Below are 8,448 nucleotides of genomic sequence, written 5' to 3'. Positions count from 1 at the left end.
TAGATGCTGTTTCTGGAGTATCTAATTAGAAGAAAAGCATCACAGGGAATGAACTTTTAAAGTAGTTCGAGACTGGATTTATTTCGAGTTTGCTAGGTGTCTTCCAGAAGAGTTCATGTGGATTGATCTTCCAGATTTCCTGTATATTGGTTTCTTCTTTTTAAATTTCAGTCATATAAAAAAAGTAACTTTAAATCTTGGTTAATACTGTGTTCGTCTTTATTGTCAGAAAAGCAGCCACTTTTTAACTGTCAGTAATCTTGGGGTTATATACAGGTTTGCCCTGCACAAACAATCAGAGTTTGGAATTTACTGAAGATGGAAGTTAAGGTCATCAAAGTTAATAGATTTTTGCTATTATTTTTCAAGTGTGCATTGTAACATTCTTATCTGTGAAATAGTGTGTTGCTCTCTATTAAGCCATCAATACCAGTCCATTTGTACAGAAAGTTGCCGCAATTCACAATGACTGGCAGTGGCTCCATATAACTTACCAAGTGTTATGAACAGAGACCTCATGCAGAACCCCAGTGTGGTAAGTGGCCTTCAGCTGGGATTGCTGTGCTGTATGACTCTAGGAGAGATGTCTCTCAAACAGCTTTTGCTAGGAAAGGTCAGTGTTCCTGTTAAGATAACTTTATTTTGATTTTTTTCAAAATTAATTCTGCAAATATAGTGGGGCAAAAATGATAGGGATAAAGCCAATATGAAATTTGTGGGAGTGAAAGAAATAGTTATGTTCCAGGAAGTTGAAGTCGTCTTAATAATCTGTTCATGTCTCAGTCTTAAAGTGTGAATAAAACTTCCTCTGTGGTATATCAGAGGTGAATTTTATAACCAGGTTCTTGCTTAAAAAGTAAACAGCATAAAGTATTTGCAGGATGAAGATTGGTTTTTATGGGGATAGATTCTGCTATACATAGGATAGATGTACTTAGTTTCTTTTTTATCAATTTCAGTATAATAGTTGAGAAAGGGGGAAAAATAGAGTTGAAGGATTCTGCCATGCAAGAGAAAATCTTCCTTGGGAATAAATACAGCAAACTTCTTAGAAGTCAAGTAAAATGCTTTAGAATCCAATAGCAAAAAAACCTCATAAAATGTAAAATTTATTTTTTAAAAAAAGGTACCATGCAAAAAGAAAAAAAAAAAAAAGCCACAAAAACCAACCCAGTTTTTAACCAGTATTTTTCCATCTTAACAGATCTGTTTAGGAGGTGAATATTTAGGGAAGAGATTCTGAGCCTGTGAACTGCTCTTAACAAGTATTTTTCTAGAAACGATACGAGAATTGTCCACTTCAGTAGTTTCTGGCTTTGCTTTTAACTTCCCACCTAAACTATTTCAGGGGCATATTTATCTTCTGTAGACAATGAAAATGATAGACTAATTAAAAGGTACCTTAGTAGTCATCAAAAAATTTTCTCCCTGAGAATCACACCTTTATTCTGAATGTTCCAGTTTTCTAATTCTCTTGCTGTGGCTATGGAACAACTGGCTTTCAGGTGGATGTGAAAACATTCGGATCCTCCGTAGATGGCTGGTAAATATTTCTTTATAGGTGCCACTTCCTGTTTGTAACTTTTCCAGCAAGATGTACTTTTGTCTGTTCTGGATTGAGGCCTTGTTTCTAGCTTTTGCTTGAAAATTAACTTGAAAAAAAAATATTTCTAGCTTTACTCGAAAAACCTCACTGTGTTCTTGCAGATGTGGCTGCACTTGCTAGAGACAGTAACACTAGTGCAACACTCTGTAAGCACAGGCCAGTGAACTGGAGAGGTCTGGTAATTTGCTCACACTGTGGCAGTGGCCCAGAGGAAAAGAAAAAGAAGTAATTGGTATCGTATTTAGCGATGCTGTCTCAGTGTTTGGCTTTGCTTTTTCTCTGCATTTCATTTTTTGGGAGATTTTTGCATTCCAAAACCATGCTTGTTTTGTGCTGCTGACTGGTGAGCTTCTTGCTGTTTTGTGTACTGGGGGTGTTGCAGTTTCTTTTGGCTTCTGTGGATGTTCACCGGCCGACAGAAATTGTGATGGATTGGAGTCCACAGCTGAGTGAGATCAAAGCTCTGAACTTGCAGCTGTCTGCTTGGCCCCACATTGACACATACATTCAACCCTGTGTGTTTTGGGGGGGTCGTACATATCCTGGTGCTTTTTGGTAGTTTGCTTGGTGTATCCTAGGATACGGATTCCCAGGTTTTGTTTTTTCGTTCTTTGCCTGATATCAGAGGAGGAAGAGAGTCATTCGGTGGGACTTTTAAATCTTGTCCGTTATGGAATAGCATCAAGGTTCAACAGTCGCCATTACATATTGAAAAGCTGCACTGTGAGTTTGTGCCTTATTTGCAAGTCTAGAAATGTGGGTTAGGGTTAAAATAGCAGGGTCTGATCTGGAGTACCTGGGACAAATGCTTGTCTGTTGCCTGTGCTATGGAGGGCAGCGATGTCTAGTAGTAAAGTCCAAAAGTGGCAGCTAAGGGAACGTCATAATCCATTGCACCGAAATCCAGTGGAGCCTCTCTTTAAGACCTTAACAGTAATGACAGTTTTAACTGTGCCAACTAGTCCATCACTTCACTAATTAATCCCATGCAACTTTGAGGAAATTGAGAACCTCCAAACAAATAAAAATACCATGCCGGAGCACAGCGTATACCAAATGTTACTTTGCTGACTTATTTTAGAGCAGTCTTTTCAATACTAAGTTTGTCACGTCAAACGTTTTTGGTTTGTGTTTATTCATGGGAAAGTTTCCATGGCACAGTTAAGTCATCGCAAGTCACAGAATGCCAGTGTTAAGGTTACACAGGCTTTTCCTGAGTTCAGAATCACCTCCAGAGCACTCTGGTGACGTGGCCACCTTCACCACATGCAGCAGAGCCTGGCTTTACCGTGCCCTTGGAGCTCAGCAAAGAGGAAAAGGAAAACCGCAACAACCTGGCTGGCAACGGAGCGGAGGCCAAAGAGGGAGCGTGTGCAGGGAGGGATGAGCCCAGAGGCGCGGGGAGAGACCCAGCTGGCCCCAGGCTTGGAGCGGGAGGACAGGGGGCCTGTGCTGAGCTGCAGGCCTGTGCAAGAGGAACAGCAGCCCAGAGGGGAAGACATCTGGGTCCATGTTCATCTCCCTGCCCCTGGCCTCCTCCCTGGTTCATAGCTCATGGGTACCTCTTCACTTCTTGCACTATGGCTGCAGCCGCGGGAGACGCTGAACTTGGGGCTGGTGTTGTGGGAGGCTGTGTGTGGTGGTTACGGTGTCGAGCTGAGAGTGGAAAAATCCTTCAACTTTTAAACTTCTCTCCTAAGCAAGTTTTGGAGGCTGCATGGAGTTCTGGGGTGTCACAGCTTGGTAAACTTTGTTAGCAGAAGATTTTATCACAAATTACATGAGAACAGAAGATAAGGATGGCTGCAGTAAACCCAGTTGCACTGTTGTGGTTTAACTCCAGCCAGCAACTGAGCACTAGGCAGCCGCTCGCTCACACACCACATGCACACCCCCCCCCCTGCCAAGGGATGAGGAGGAGATTCGGGGGAAAAAAAGGTAAAACTCAAGGGTTGAGATAAGAACAATTTAATAATTAAAATAAAATTTATAATAAAAGGAGGGAGAAGGGGAGAGGGGTAGAATCTGAAGGGAAGGGAAAAAACACCCAAGTAATGCACAATGCAACCGCTCACTGCCCGCTGAGCGATGCCCAGCCAGCCCCAGCCAACTCCTCCTGGTTTATATATTAAGCAGGACGTTCTGTGGTACAGAATATTCCTTTGGCCAGTTGGGATCAGCTGTCCTGGCTGTGTCCCCTCCCAGTTTCTTGTGCCCCCTCCAGCCCTCTCGCTGGCAGGGCCCGAAGAAACTGAAAAGTCCCTGATTTAGTATAAACATCACCCAGCTACTACTAAAACCATCACTGTGTTGTCAACATTATTCTCATACTAAATAAAACCACAGCATTGTAGCAGCTGAAAAGAAAATTAACTCTATCCCAGCCAAAACCAGGACACGCACAGATTGCTTGCAATTGCTCGTAACCCCTCCTGTTGGTTGGGAGTTTTTTGTTGACTCGCATCCGAGAGATGCAGTGCTCACATAAACAACCCTTTACCTGTTTCTGTTGAACTGAGTCCTGCTATTCAGTAGATAATGTCTGTGACTGCACACCTTGCTGTGCACAGAGCCACATAGGAAGCGAGAGCTGCATTTTAGTTTGATCTTTCCGTTGGGTCAAGGGTTTGTAGAGGGTACTGGCTGGCACTAGCAAAACTTTTGCAGCAGTTGTTTTCTGTAGTGCTCTAGGAGAGGGATAATTGCCAGTGAAGTGAGTCCGTAGGGATGCTGAGAATGGTGTCTTCCTTGAGTAGCAAAATCATTTCCACAGAGGGAAAAAGAGGTTGGTGTTTTGAGGGCTTCTACCTTCCTTAAGGTATGCCAAGGGAAAATCCATTTGGACAGTCCCACTAATGTCACACGCATTAACAGAAAATCACTAGAAAAGTCATAAACATGTAGAGAATCTGCAAGTATCTTGCTTTTACGGTAGTGCAAATGGTTCATCTACTGTAAAACTGTTGCTAAGCAAACTGAACGTGTTGGCAATTACCAGCAGTCAGAAGTGATAGCTTGCAGAATATATAATAAGTGGGAAATTTCCATATGTAGGTCTTCTTGGAATGGTGTGTCAATGTTTAGCCAGTGGAGGGTCTATTTGCCACTTTTTAGCCTTACTATTTTGAAAACCACTTCACTTACAAAGGAATATTTAAAGGAATTCCAGATAAATAAATAAATAAATTTAAAGGAATAATTCCTTTAAAATACTGCTCTTAAAGGAACAAAGAACGGGCTCAGCAGGAAAGGGCTGCTTTACTGAGAGAGATCCATACCTAGCTCCAATTAAAACACATTTATAAATACGATTGCCTAGAACGTTTTGCAGAAATGCCTGTTAAAACACCTGGATATTTTTGTTTAATTATTATTTTAAAGCTTAATTATGAATGCATTATTTTAACTGTAATTTCATGCAATGAACTTTTGCAAGGGTCTTTTTTGTTTGGTTTTTTTTTTTGTTTTGGGTTTGGTGTGTTTTTTGTTTTGTTTTGGGTTTTTTGGTTTTTTTTTTTTGTGGTTTTTTTTTAGAAAGTGGTGTTGGAGTTTGCCTGGCAATAATGTCTGCTTTATTAGTGTGAGCAGAATTTGGACAATTTATGTTGCCAGAAACTTGCAGTAATTTACACCAAGTCCTGTAACCTTGTCTTGCTTGAAGGACTTCCCCAGGTTTTGGAAGGAGCCCTTCCCAGCCATCTGCTGGAGGCCTAGAGGTTGGTTGCAACACAGCAACTGTCCCAGCTGTAAATGCAGGATAAGAAAGATGTGACTTAGTTACCCACTGAAAAAGGAGTTGTGCAAGCTCATATAATACACAGATCTATTTTAATCTGTTTGTGATGGGGGGGGAAAAAACCCAGCCACCTAGTGCTGTCTTGTTTAGTGAAGGGCAGAACTACACAGGCTGAAACTGTACGGTAATGTGCTGTACGTCCCAGGGAATGCAAAAAGGAGAGCAGTAAAATACCTGTACGGTAGTCGTGATTGCTGTATATATGTAAAAACGAATCACAGGCAAACAAGCGAAGTAAAATGAAATTAGTAAAAAATGCTAGTTGATAGAGCTCACAATACAGACCTGCTTTACAAAGGCCTTAAAAAAAAAAACAAAACAAAACAGAAAAGAATTTGTGCAGGCTTAAAGAATATGACTTGTTGTCCATCGTCCTCGTCACCCCTTCTTCTCCAGTGTTCCTCGATGCTGAGAAAAAATCCTGCTTGAGATTTTGCAGTTTGAAGGATGCATTAAACAAGTCAGTTCTTCAGTCCCGTTGGAAGTTAGGTAATTCCCCCTGGTACTTTTAGAAGAACAAAACATAACTCCCACTGTCCTGCCTGAGACTTGTTCAGCTAAAAAAATAGGTTCTGGTGTCTGTAGCTGTGTAAGTGAACTCATTATACCTGTTTATAATGGCTGCCACGTTTATAAAAACAGTGGCAGTGCTAACAGCATCTAAATCATTACACTGAATATCATGACTTGGAAAAGTGTTAGCATGACTCATTTTTGTGAATTAAAAAAGAAAATAAAAGGTAATGCATGTTCTCTTTCCCACACAGTTCTTTTTGAAAAATTGATTACATCCTAGCCAGAGCAGCCTTAACAGAAAAAAAAATAATTTATATTTTTACTTTTGAAAAACCTAGGTGTTTATGAGGTGTGGTTTCTGTGCCATGTTAGTGATCCGCGGGGGGAATTTGTGACTGGATTGCTTAATGAAACAGCTCAGTAGGAGTATGTATCGCTGTAGCTGTGCTTTATGGTTTAAAAAAAGTTGTGGAGAAGTTAACCATACCTTTTCGTGCTCCCTTTTCTACAAGCGGGCAGCTTCCACTGGGTGATGGTATGGGATACGCTGCGGTGTGAAAAGGTAATTTAATAGAAGAGGACAAAATTCGTCGATTTTGCCTTTAGCCACTAGGGGGGCCCATTGTTACGACTAAAAAGTGGGATCTGAAGTTGCGTGTAAGAGCAAAACCAGCAGAAGCAAATGTCAGGTGGAATGTTTGTGGCGGAATCTTTTCTCTCCCTTGGTGTGCACACACACCTTAAACCCTGCGGGCTGCTTCCACCCGTGTAGTTGCGATTCATCAGCTAATGCACAACTTCTGTGCCACGCAAATGAGAGCTGAGCATTTAGTGTGTGCAGAAAGCTCGTGTTTCAGTGCTGGATCACCTTGCAGCTGTATCCTGAAATAAAAACGGACAGAATGAAGATTTAATTGCTTGTGATGTGCGGAATTGACTGTGAAAATATATACTTGTGCAAAGATGCGCTAGTCATTTTGTTGTCTTTTATTCCTCGGTGGGGAGGTTACAACTGCTTTTTCTGTCCTAACCACCAGGGAGTTCACCCATGCCCTAATTATTTCCCACCTCAGGCATGCACCTTCCTTTACTCTGGGCTTTGCAGTTCTGTGCCCTGCTCTTCAGAAGGCCCCTTGCAAAGTCGTCTCTCATGCCCACCTCTCCCCCATGCTGGACCCGCTGTGCTTCGCCCTGGCGGTGCTGCCCATTGCGCAGTCCTGCCTCTGGAGATGCTCCATCAAACAGCATCTGTGGCTGCCCCTGTCCCGAACTTGTCAGCTGTCAATTTTTGCATGCTGCTGCTCTCAGCATCCCTCTTGCCTCCCTCCAGCACCTCGAGGCTTGCCTGGTCTGTGGTCGCCCCCCTCATTTTGCTAGCCCTGTCACAACCCTCACCTTGCTTACAGGGGAAAGTAGAGTGATAAAACCAAGCAGCAATAAAATGACTGGGACGTTTCTGCTTGCCACATTTTTTGATCAATGGTCACTTCATCTGATGGTGTTGCACCTCTTCTCCTCCTCCTCTGTCCCCATGGGGGTCCTTTTTATTGTTCTGTTCTCCTGTGTCAAGGTCAATTTCGTACCCAAGCTCTAAAAAGTTGGGGGCAGCACATTACTTGGGTGTGCCTAAATAAAAAAAACTACAGAAATTATTGTTTATTGCCTAGAGTGAAGTTGTTTTGGTACTGTTCCTATACTGCTTTTTCTCAGAAAGATTGCAGAGCTTTGTTATTTCACACATTTAAATTCTTCTCCTAGGTGTGATAGAGATACAATGCAGTAACTTGTCTTTTTTAACAAAGAGCATTTTTTATTAAAATATGCTCAAATGGGTGAAAATTTATCTTCCATTAGTGTTTACTGCAGTAAAATTTTCTCCCCCTGCATAAAAGCAATTGTGCTGGTTGACCATTTAAAAAAGTATTTCAGCAAAGTGCCTATTTGCTTCTTTTCAATGGCCCTTTTGGACACATTGTGCAGAGCTCTGAAATGAAATATTCACATCACATCCAAGTAACTAATGGATTTGCAGCCTGATTTCCACTGCAAACCACAGGAGGTAGGTATTTCAGTCACAAGGGTCTTGGCCCTTGAACCTAATGGACTTTCAAACCCCTCACTACCATCGGAAAATAAGCACCCCCACACCCCTCAGAGGTGACTTTAACTTCGTAAATCGCATAGCTGCTTTTGCAGTTATTACCCTCTTCATGCGCAGGAATCTTGATATTCTACGTGTGGCCAGCCTCCAGGTATTTTTATTTTACTGTGTATTTATTATTCATGTGAGTTTTTAAAAGGGGTAAAAACAATTAAACTGCAGACAGTTTTGTGAGGTTGTGATAAGGGTGAAGGATAAATCTGCATCTGCTTCTCCCCTGTGGATGTTAAGGTATCACTGTTGTGGTTGAACCCCAGCTGGCAACTAAGTACCAGGCAGCCGCTCGCTCACTCCCCCACTCTGCTGCCCAGTGGGATGGGAGGGGGGATTAGGAAAAATGGTAAAACTCAAGGGCTGAGATAAGAAAAA

Source organism: Falco peregrinus, chromosome Z (assembly GCF_023634155.1).
Source record: "Falco peregrinus isolate bFalPer1 chromosome Z, bFalPer1.pri, whole genome shotgun sequence".
Classification (NCBI taxonomy): domain Eukaryota; kingdom Metazoa; phylum Chordata; class Aves; order Falconiformes; family Falconidae; genus Falco; species Falco peregrinus.
The sequence above is the reverse complement of the archived record's forward strand: the minus strand, read 5'-3'. Positions refer to the sequence as shown.